Source organism: Chrysochloris asiatica, unplaced genomic scaffold (assembly GCF_000296735.1).
Source record: "Chrysochloris asiatica unplaced genomic scaffold, ChrAsi1.0 scaffold00108, whole genome shotgun sequence".
Taxonomy (NCBI): domain Eukaryota; kingdom Metazoa; phylum Chordata; class Mammalia; order Afrosoricida; family Chrysochloridae; genus Chrysochloris; species Chrysochloris asiatica.
Window position 1 is genome coordinate 10512840 of NW_006408626.1, and position 11444 is coordinate 10524283.

Consider the following 11444-nt stretch of genomic DNA (forward strand, 5'->3'; position numbering starts at 1 on the left):
ACTATAGGTTGAAACTGACATGATGACACTTAACAACAACAACAATATTAATGTATAATGCTATGTTCATGTGTGTGCTTAAGATTTATTCATTTACCCTATGTCTCCTATAAAACTACAAATTCCCAAGGATTGTCTTTAAGTTTTTTTGGTCTTTTTTTCTGCTCAACTTTCTAAACCAAATAATATGTACATATTGTGGCAACTCAATAAGTAGACTTGTATGAGACTCTAAATCTATCTCAAAATCCCAACTTTCTATCTCAAATCTCAGTCACCATCTCACTTATAAATATAATTGTCTATCTGACCTTGGCTAACACTGTAATCCCTTACTTGATAGAACAGATATGTAATCTTAACGTTGTCTATAAAATGAATTTCTATTAATGGAATCTTGTTTTCTCACTAACTTGGAAAAAACTGGAAAATGTGTAGCTCATAAAAACATACATAAAATGTAGCCAGTATTGAAAATTAAGACTACATGATAACATTTGGATGCATAATAATATTCAGAATATTAGTAACCTTGTCTGTGCTTAAGATCAGTATAAAAAATAAAGTAAGTAAACAAACAAACAAAAAATCCACTGCTTAAGAGTCAATTCTGACTCTTAGGACAGAGCATAAATTGCTCTATAGTATGTCCAAGACTGAAATCTTTATAGAAACTGGTCCATTTCTCTCCCAGAGGCCTGGTGGGTTTGAATCAACAACCTTTCTTGTAGGAGATGAATGCTTCACTGCACTACTTTGTTGTTGTTAAGTACCATCGAGTCGGTTCCGACCCATAGCGACCCTGTACAGGGGTTTCCGAGGATGTAAATCTTTACGGGAGTAGAAAGTCTCATCTTTCTCCCGCGGAGCGGCTGGTAGTTTCAAACCACTGACCTTAAGGTTCGCAGCCCGATTCGTAACCACTACGCTACCAGAGCTCGCTTCACTGCACTACTAGGGTTTCTTATATAGAGCTACAGGGAACAAAAGGGCTTCTTATATAGAGCTACAGGGAACAAAAGAAAACAGTAAAATACAATTATATCCTCCTAATACAAGCAGTAGTGCCTGCTCTTAATAAAGCAAAGTTAATATGCTATCCTGCCAATTTTCAAGTTTACATTATCATTTAAAGAACTAAAATCTGTGTTCAAATGTATTTGAGGAAATACTATTGCCACTTTATGTATACGAAAGTAATTACAAGTTACTACTAAATTATATTTAAGGAAATGTCATATGGAGCCTCAAAGTTTTACATACTTTTACAAAATAGTATACTACAGTTCCCCTTACTAATATGCTTGTAATAAATGTCACACTGAGGTGGCAACTTTGCTTTAAGTCACTGTAATGCTAACAGTATAATGACCAAATATTCTTCAAACAAATACCCATGTAGCTTTATTTTAGTAGTCCTATAAATCACAATGACTTTTTCCATGCTTCTGGAAATTAAGAAAATATGACTGTAGATTGAAATACAGGTTATAGAAATTATTCCAGAAGACTGAAAAACCTGCTGTTGCAATTGATGTGGACAGAAGAAAACATCTTAACGTCAACTTTCCATATTTACTAGTACTCTACCATAGTGCTTTTAATGACATCTGCAAGCAGATTTATTTAAGTGATGTCAGTAATATGTAGAACAAAGTTCAAAAACATGCAAACTAATTGTATCTTAAAACCATTTAAATGAGTATTGGTTTGAAATTACCATTTTTTCTGGGCAGTGGACAGTTTCAAATATAGACATTTACATCTACGTTTTCTAAATAGTAGAAGCAATCTTAGCTAATGCCTCAGTAGGTTTCCAATAGTAAAATATCTGATCAGCACATTGATTTTCATTATGAAACAATACTGCACACTGTTGAACAAATAGTTTCAGGTATTAATGAAGTCAAGTTTTGGTGAGTTGTATATGAGCTATGTGATCATGGCCAATTATTATTTTTTTGTTCACACTATCATTCTAATTTCTTTTATTTAATTGGGCATAATATTAATATCTATTACATAGAATTGTTTTAAACAGTGAATGAAATAATCTATTCTAAATACTTTGGCACAGGAAATTAGTCATTTTTGGCTATATTTATTTGAATTATTTTTTATTAGCCACAATTGGGAAAGAATGAATGATCTTTTACAATCAAACGTGAGCTTGGACACTTGGTTGTATTATCTACCAGCTATGAAATCTTGGTAAATTGATTTTATAGTCTGATAAGGACCAAAGAAATACAATGGAGAGTCTTCTCAAAATATGGTGGTAGAACAACTTGATATGAAAAACAGTGAACCTCCCTACTTGTACCACATCAGACACATAAAGTAATTTGGTAATTGGACCAAATGTAAAATCTAAAATTCTAAAACTTGGAGATAAAAATACAGGAGAATGTATAGGGGATTTGGAGGTAAACAAAGATTTTTTTTTAGATCATTGTAGTTGTTAAGTGCCATAAAGTTAACTACAATTCATAGTAACTCTGTATAGGGTTTCCAAGGAGCAGCTGGTGAGTTTGAACTGCCAACTTAGTGGCTTCAACCAACTTTGCAGTCTAATGCTTATCCTACAATGCCATACCAGGGTTCTTTTTAGATCATAGAAAGCAATAATTACAAAGGTAAAATCAATAAAGTACATCAAAATTTAAAACTTATGTACCCAATAAAGAAATTAGTAGATAAACCACTGACTGGAAGAAAATATGAGTACTTGCAAAACTTATATTTGATACAGAATTGGTATACAGGATGTACATAACTTTTATAATTCAATAATAACAAAAATCCAATATCTCAATTACAAAACAATGGACAAGCTATTTGAACAAACTTTAAAAAATAGGTAAACGACCAATAAGCACCTGAAGAAATGCTCAAAAGCTTTAGTCAGCAGGGAAATAAAATTTAAATGACAATGAGATACCACTACAAAACCATCCAGAACGAGTAATATTAAAACACTGCCCACACAGATTTGGGCAATGCTCTGGAGCAACTGCAACATTGTTGGTAGGACTGCAAATGGTAAAACCTCTACTAGGTATTTATACAAAAATATAAAAAGAAGTGCATATACTCACAAAAATATTTGCTCACTAGTGTTCATAGCAACTTTCTTCTTAATAGCTTCTACTATAAACAGTCCATTATTCAATTAGTAGAAGAATGAACAGAAACAAAACAAAACAAAAAATTAACACAAAACTGTGGGATGATAATAAAATAAAATACTGCCCAACAATAAACATGGAAAAAATTCTGATACAACAACAACAAAAAATTGATAGATATTAAATTAACTGTGCTGAACCTTATAGGAAAAAATTTCATATTTTTTTATTCCATGAATAAGAACTAAAACAGAAAAAAATAAACTACTGTGAAAAAATAACAAGATAGATGTTCTGGACATATTCTTGGAGATGCAGGTGGGTAATGATTGGAATGGAGTACCATGGTGGTGACAATGCTCTGTATCTTGACAGAAATCTTGGTTACACAGAGTATACATTTCTCAAAGCTCATCAAATATACACTTAATATCTGCACATTCCATTATGCGTATGTGTATAGGCCTGCACACTTCAAAAAGTAGTGGAAAAATGGAATTCAAAGATTATGGAATATTTCCTTGAATTTTGATAAGTACTGTTGAGTTGGTTCTAACTTAAGTTTTTGTTGTTAGGTACCATTAAAACAGTGCTGACTCATAGTGATGATATGCACAACAGAAGGAAACACTTCCTGGTCCTGCACCATCTTTTTTTCTCTACATTCAAGAGCAAGTTTGAGTCTATTCTTTCTTTCCTTACTACGTAATAACCTTTTGTTTTCTTCCTACATAATATTCTTGATGTCATCCAACAACTTCTCTGGTCTTCGATCCTTAGTGATGATCACTAAATTCATATGGAATACATACAATATTGAATTGTTGGAAGAAGTAAAGGCAGAGTACTCCTTGGAAACCAGGATGAGCAGACACTGTCTCTCATACTCCGGACATATTGTCAGGAGGAAACAGTCACTGGAGAAGGATTTCATGTTTGGCAACCTGAAGTTTCAGAGAAAACGAGGAAGACCCCTAACAAGATGGATTGGCACAGTGGCAGAAGCTATGGGCTCAGGCATAGCAATGATTGTGAGGTTAGCTCAGGACCCGGCACTGTTTCATTCTGTTGTGCATAAGATCACTAGGAGTCAGTACTGATTCAATATTACCTAACAACAAAAACACATTCAGGGTCATATTTTGGCTCTCATTAGCATGTTTTAATTTTCTTCAATTTCAGTCTGAACTTGCGTTGGAACAATTGATGGTCTGTTGCTCAGACTACATCTGGTCTGGTTTTGGCTCATGATAATTGACTTTTTCCATCATCTTTTCCCACAGATACAGTCAATCAATTTGATATCTGTGTATTCCATCTGGTAATATTCATGTGTATAGTCACCTTTATGCTGTTTTAAAATAGGCATTTGACATGAATAAATTGTTGGTCTTGCAAAATTCAACCATGCAGTCTCCAGCATCATTTCTATCACCATGGCCATATTTCCAACTACTGACCTTCCTCCTTGTTTCCAATCTTCACCTTCTAATCACCAGTAACTATCAGTGTATCTTGATTGCATGTTTGATCAATTTCAGACTGAAGAAGTTGGTACAATTCTTCAATGACATGACCATTGGCAATGACATGACCATTGGCTTTAGTTGTTGTTACTGTTGTTAAGTGTTGTCAAATCGGTTCTGGCCCATAGCATAGTTAGTGTGTAAATATGAATATTAGGAGTATTCATTGGTCTTTCTTGTTGGCATATAGATATTATACTATCACAGGTAGCATTGTACTTCAAGATAGATTTTGAAATGTTCTTTTTGCTGATGATGAATGTGATGCCATTCCTCTTTAATTTGTCATTCCTGATATAGTAAACCATAAGATTGATTCAAAATAGTTTATACCAGCCCATTTCAGCTCACTAATGCCTAGGATGGAATCCTGATGTGGCTCTGTAGGAAAACCACTGGAATGCTAGCAGCAAGAATAAACCCACCAGTCACTCCATGGAAACCCTATACAGGGTTGCTATGAATTGGAACCAACTCGACAGCATTGAACAGCAACAATGCCTAGGATACCAATCTTTATTCATTCCATTTCATTTTTGAAAAATTCCAATTTTCCAAGATTCATATATCATACATTCTATGTTCCAATTATTAGTGGACATTTTCAGCAGTTTCTTCTCAATTTGAGTTTCTCCCCATTAGTAAATGAAGGTCCCAAAAGCTTTACTCCATTCACATCATTGTGGTCAACTCTGCTTTGAAGAGAAAGCTCTTCCCTAGGTGCATTTAGAGTGCCTTCCAACCGGAGGGACTCATCTTCCAGCACTACAGTTGACAACATTCTGCAGTTATCAACAATGTTTTCATCTTTTGGTACTGTGACATGTTCCACTGTTATTCATAAAGTTTTCAGTGGCTAGATATTCAGAAGCTATTGGCCTCTCCTTTTTCTTAGTCTGTCTTAATCTGTCTTAAACCTGTTCATCATGGATTACCTTCTTAGTATTTAAAATACGGTGGTATAATTTCCAGCATCAAACCAACAGGTAAGCCACCACAGTACAACAACCTGACCGACCCATAGCAAGCCTGTATAGAGTTTTCAAGGATTGGCTAGTGGGTTGGAACAGTTGACCTTGTGGCTACCTGTCTAGTATGGGTGTGTATGACATTGAAAGGAAAAGAAATGCAGACAAAGATTAAATCTAGTTTACGATACGCATGTATTTGGGGGGAAATGTGTCGATGTCTGAAACGTACTTTGAAACTACATAAAAACTAAGATAGATTGGCATGGATAGAGAGAAAGATGGATAAATATGAAATAAATCAAGCAAAAATAGTGTTAATGATAGAATCTTTAGGATAAGTAAATGAATGTTCACTGTTGTTGTTGTTGTTGTCAGGTGCCATCGAGTCAGAACCGACTCATAGTGACCCCATGCACAGCATAATGAAATAATGTCCGATCCTGGGCCAACCTCACTACCACTGCCACACTTGATGCCATCAATGATGCCACCTGGCTGATCCATGTCGTTGGGGGTCTTCCTCTTTTTCTCTGACCCTCCACCTTACTCAGCATGACATCCTTCTCCAGTGACTGTTCTCTCTGGACAATGTGTCCAAAGTATGAGAGACGAAGCCTAGCCATCTTGGCCTCCAAGGAGCACTCTGGTTGCACTTCTTCCAAAACAGATCTATTGGTTCTTTTGGCACTGTTCACTGTTAATTCTTTCTACTTTTTCAGTACTTAGTAATTCTCACATTAATATGTTTTAAAAATTAAAACACTCTGAGGTTCTTTCATTTTCTGAAAAAGAGGCATTTATGTTTCCTACTTAAAGGATTTTTCAGAAATGATATAGGACAATGTATGTAGGGTGCCCAGGCAGTCTTCAATGAATATTGATTATTTTTTCCTTTATTTTACCTGCATTCCCTTTAGTATTATAGGAAGTTCCTTTCAGAGGTTTCTAAAATCACCTCAGATTCTTATATAACTTCTACCTCTTATTTCTTCAGTCAGTAGTTGGCATATAATTTTTGCTTGCAGTTCATTTTTAAGTTGTCCTTGACCTCTCCAAGTAACAGATTTTCTTCTCCCTCACTCCTCTCCCAACACACAGAGCTAATCAGAAGTTGATCCAGGGTGGGTACTAAGCCTTCCTTAGGACCTTCATCCCCATTATCTCTAAAACCAGTGGCAGAATACACAACAAGAAGGAGAACAGACAAATGCAGTATCCTTGATATCAACTTAGAGACAATTTTGACTAGTGGGAAACAGGGTACAACACTATGGAAGAAAGGTCAAGGAGAATTAGGACAGAGAAAATGCCTTTCAATTTCAAATTGTGAATTTGGCTTAAGAAATATAATTTTCAGAAATGCATTTGGGGATCAGATGGTTAACTATATCTATTCCATACTTATCAAAAACTCAACTTCTGACAAGCATTTCAGCTACTGGTGCTGCAACTTGAAGGTCCAATCTGTTTTATGCTCCAGTCTCACAATCTTTGGCAGCAAATTGTTACCTCTTGGCATTCCTTATTTTCTTAAACACAGGCAGTCAGTCATAGGTCTACAAAGGAACCATGAACACAAATGATTCCTAACACCTCTTCAATGATCCCATCCTCTGCTTTGCCCCTGGAAGTCACTTTACTGCTATTTTCACTTTTGAGGTGTATGTATTTTGTCCTTTGCACATGGTGAGTTTCAACAGTATTACTAACTTACTGAATCTTATCTTTTTTACCTGATGCCTTTGAATGTTTCATTCACAATGGAAAGAAGAAATGAAAAGAGCCAATGAAAAGGTTTTGGAAATATAAAGGGTAACCTAGAGATCTTCCAATTGATCACTTGTGTGAGGTGAGAAATTATGTTATGGTTCTAAGATTAAAACAGAAGGAAAAACTGTCACCTGGAACTAGATATCCCCTTATCAAATGACTCTCTAAGAAACGAGACCCTCTGATTGTGGTAATATCCAAGGGGACTTGAACAAAGTAAAACAATGATCAAAACTGGAGTAAGCTAAGTAAATTACTTCATATTCAATGAGCATTTTTTGAAGCTCAAGTCTATGATAGATCCTGTGGAGAATAAAAAAGGAAAATATAACATCTTCTTTTTATAAAAAGTATATACATAAAGCACTTAAAGAGTAAATCAAAACAAAGAATAACCAAGCATCATTGGCTGTTGAGGATAGGAAAGGGAAGGAGTTACAGGACCTAGAGTACAGTTTCTTAACTTTTCCTTAAGCTTCTTAGAAGAAGAGGAAGAAATCACTTTGAAAAATATGGAGACTATATGAAAGACTACCTGACCACTCAGGAAATAAAATATAAGACATTTAGAACTGTTCCAGATCCAGAGACTTTAAAATCTTGTAAACAGTTATGTACATATCTGAAAGGAAGAAATTTTCTTAATCAGTGATAGACTCAGTGGGTAAACTCAGAACAAATAGTATATAAGATACAACAAAATGGAGGAGCATTATTTTAGAAAAGAGTTGTGGAAAGTCTGGCATTAAATTTCCTTTACAGGTTGTACCTAGATCATTCAAAGACCATCCTTAGATTAAGCTATAGAAAAGGGTTGCTATTGGGAATCTTTTTCTGAAAAGATACAAGTACAGTCCTTGTTCCTATTACAAAAACATCAAAGGATATAGTTAGAATCTTTGTATCCAATGATGAATGAGTTGAGAACCAAGCCAGAAATGGAATGACTGACCCCTCAATGAATCAGCTTGCTACACTGATTTAAAATGGCTGTCCATACAACTACTTCCTGGCCACACAGGAACTAGACATGGCTTAACAAACTTTAGTGGCAATGAAGTCCAGTGACCTCCATATAGAACCCAACTAAGATTTGTAGGGTTTAAAATTAAAATCTGGTGAGGATTATATTGTCCAGAGTGCACTGATTAGCCCACACTCTCTCTCATTATTACCTTATTTTAGTTAATATTCTTTTGGAGACTTCATGCCTCAGAACACTATTTGAATAAGAAACATAATTTTCCATATTTTCAAGTCTATATGTGTCATTAAAATTGTTAACAATAATAGCCTTTTTACGAAGACAAGACTGAAAGCAAAGAAGGAAGCACCTGCCCCTCCGAAAACTGAAGCCAAAGCAAAGGGGTTGAAGGCCAAGAAGACAGTGCTGAAAGGTGCCCATGAACCTAAAAATAGATTGCATTTCACCCAACTTCCAACGGCCCAACACACTGAGGTTCCGAAAGCAGTGCAAATCTCCTCAGAAGAGCGACACCAGGAGAAACAAGCTTGATCACTATGCTATCTGCAAGTTCCCTCGGATAACTGAGTCAGCCATGAAAAAGATTGAAGATAACAACACATCTGAGTTCATTTTGGATGTGAAGGTCAACAAGCACCAGGTCAAAGCTTCTTCAAAGCTGTGAAGAAGCTGTGAAGAAGCTCTATGATATTGACATAGCCAAGGGCAACACCTTGATTAGGCCTGATGGAGAAAAGAAGCCTTATGTTCCACTGGTTCCTGACTATGATGCTTTCTTTGGATGTTGCCAACAAAATTAGGATTATCAGAAATTCAAGCTCACCAACTGCTCCTCCTAAACCTTATTCAATGTCGCTATGGTCAGAACCAACTCAATGGCATTTACCAACAATAACCACAACAAACTAAGATCAGCTGCCTAATTCTGAATATAAATTGTAGATGAAAAATAAAGTTAGTCAATAGATTTTCATCAGTACTGGAGGCTTTAAGATCAGGCATAATTTCTGCCTTTACTTTTTGCATCAACATAGTCTCTTTCAACATATTAAAAGTATAACACCCTTCTCCAGCAATGTTTCACCACATTGTTAAAACCACAGCACATAAAACTTAAATAATCTGTTTCACTATATTGCCAATTTTTACTATTTTGTCATTAAAATTACCACTCAATGAATATGCTCAAAACCACTGCCTTAACCTTCATCTATCGCAATTTAGGAGTCCTGATGAGGTGCTGTGGGTTAATGCAGTGGACTGTAAAGTCAGTTTGAACCACAAGGTCAGCATTTCAAGCTTACCAGCTGCTCCTCAGACACCCTATACAGGGTTGCTATGGGTCATGGATCTGAAGGACTAGAAGGTACTTAACAACAACAACAATGGTTATTTAATTACCATTTTAATGTGTTTACTTCAGAGGAAAGAAAACGTGCTAAAATATGCAAAATAGCAGTCCTGACTCATTTTATCCTTTAAAAAACTACAATTAGTCTAAACTCAGTGCATTATAAAGTCAAGTCCATCCTTTAATATGTTGTTTTTGTTAAGTGCCTTGGAGACAATTCCAACTCATAGCCACACTGCTTAGGCTTTCTGAGGGTTGGCTGGCGTATTTGAACCTCCAACCTTCCAATTAGCAGTCCAGTGCTTGTCCTATAGCACAACACCCAGACTCCTTTTAATATAAGCTTAGTTAAAATCTAAAAAGGCTTTCTTCTATTTCTTCACCTGTGATTATTGTTGTTGTTGTTGTTAAGTGCCTTCGAGTCGGTTCCGACCCATAGCGACCCTGTACAGGGTTTCCGAGGGTGTAAATCTTTACGGGAGTAGAAAGCCTCATCTTTCTCCCGCGGAGCGGCTGGTAGTTTCGAACCGCTGACCTTAAGGTTCACAGCCCGATTCGTAACCACTACACTACCAGAGCTCCTTGTGATTATTAGTAAATACTAATCTGTGTTATGGCACATACTGTTTAAATGCACTTGTTCAACAGAGGTCTATGTTTGAAGCCTTTTGCTCTGAAGGACATTATTGTTAGGTCTAGTCCTTGAATCAACATTGTGATCTCTAACATCAATAGACAGTTTTCTAGAGTTCACAATGCTGGTGGAGATCATCCCCCTTGACAGAAAGGTGATGCACCTGCGTTTGAATGGAGCTCATGGGAAAATATCATTTACAGTACCTAGTTTTCAAGAATAAACAGAGGTAAATGAAAGTATGACTGTACAAAATGAGTGTGTTAGGCTGGGTTTTCTAAAGAAGAAAAACTAGTGAAACACACACACACACACATATATATATATATGAACTCTGGTAGCTCAGTTGCTTACGAGCTAAACTGCTAACCGCAAGGTCAGCAGTTCAAATCTACCAGACACTATATGGGACAAAGACGAGGCTTTCCATTCCTGTAAAGATTTACAGCCTCAGAAACCCTATATAAGGTTGCTGAGAATTAAAACCAACTCTACAGCACATAACCATCATATGTATATATATATATATATATTCATAAACACACACATGGACACCCCACCTCACAGCGACCCTATATAGGGTTTCTAAGGCTGTAAATCTTTACAGGAATGGAAACCTCATTTTTGTCCCACATAATGTCTGGTAGATTTGATCTGCTGACCTTGTGGTTCGCAGTTCAGCTCGTAAGCAACTGAGCTACCAGAGTTCATATATATATGTGTGTGTGTGTGTGTTTCACTAGTTTTTCTTCTTAAGAAAACCAAGCCTAAGACACTCATATTGTACATATAAATACACTTGGACACACCACCCTCAACCCTGGAGGGTTCTAATAAGCATTCACACAGATCTCCTTGAAATTTAAAATGAGAGTTTCCATTTAAAACCAAATGGCCACCACTCAACTGTCAGTTTGTCATACTGTGGTGGCTTGTGAGTTGCTGTGATTCTGAAAGCTATGCCACCAGTATTTTAAACACCAGCAGGGTCACCCATGGTAGACAGGTTTCAGATGAGCTTCCAGACAAAGACAGACTAGGAAGAAAGAGTAACAAACTACTTCTGAATATTTAGTCAC

The 11444-nt window shown here is 36.1% G+C and overlaps 1 protein-coding gene across 6 annotated transcripts in view; it reads right to left on the reverse strand.

Annotated features, from left to right (window-relative positions):
• Nucleotides 1-11444, reverse strand: part of NLGN1 (neuroligin 1) — a 1317199-nt gene that overhangs the window by 393536 nt on the left and 912219 nt on the right. The window lies entirely within an intron of this gene.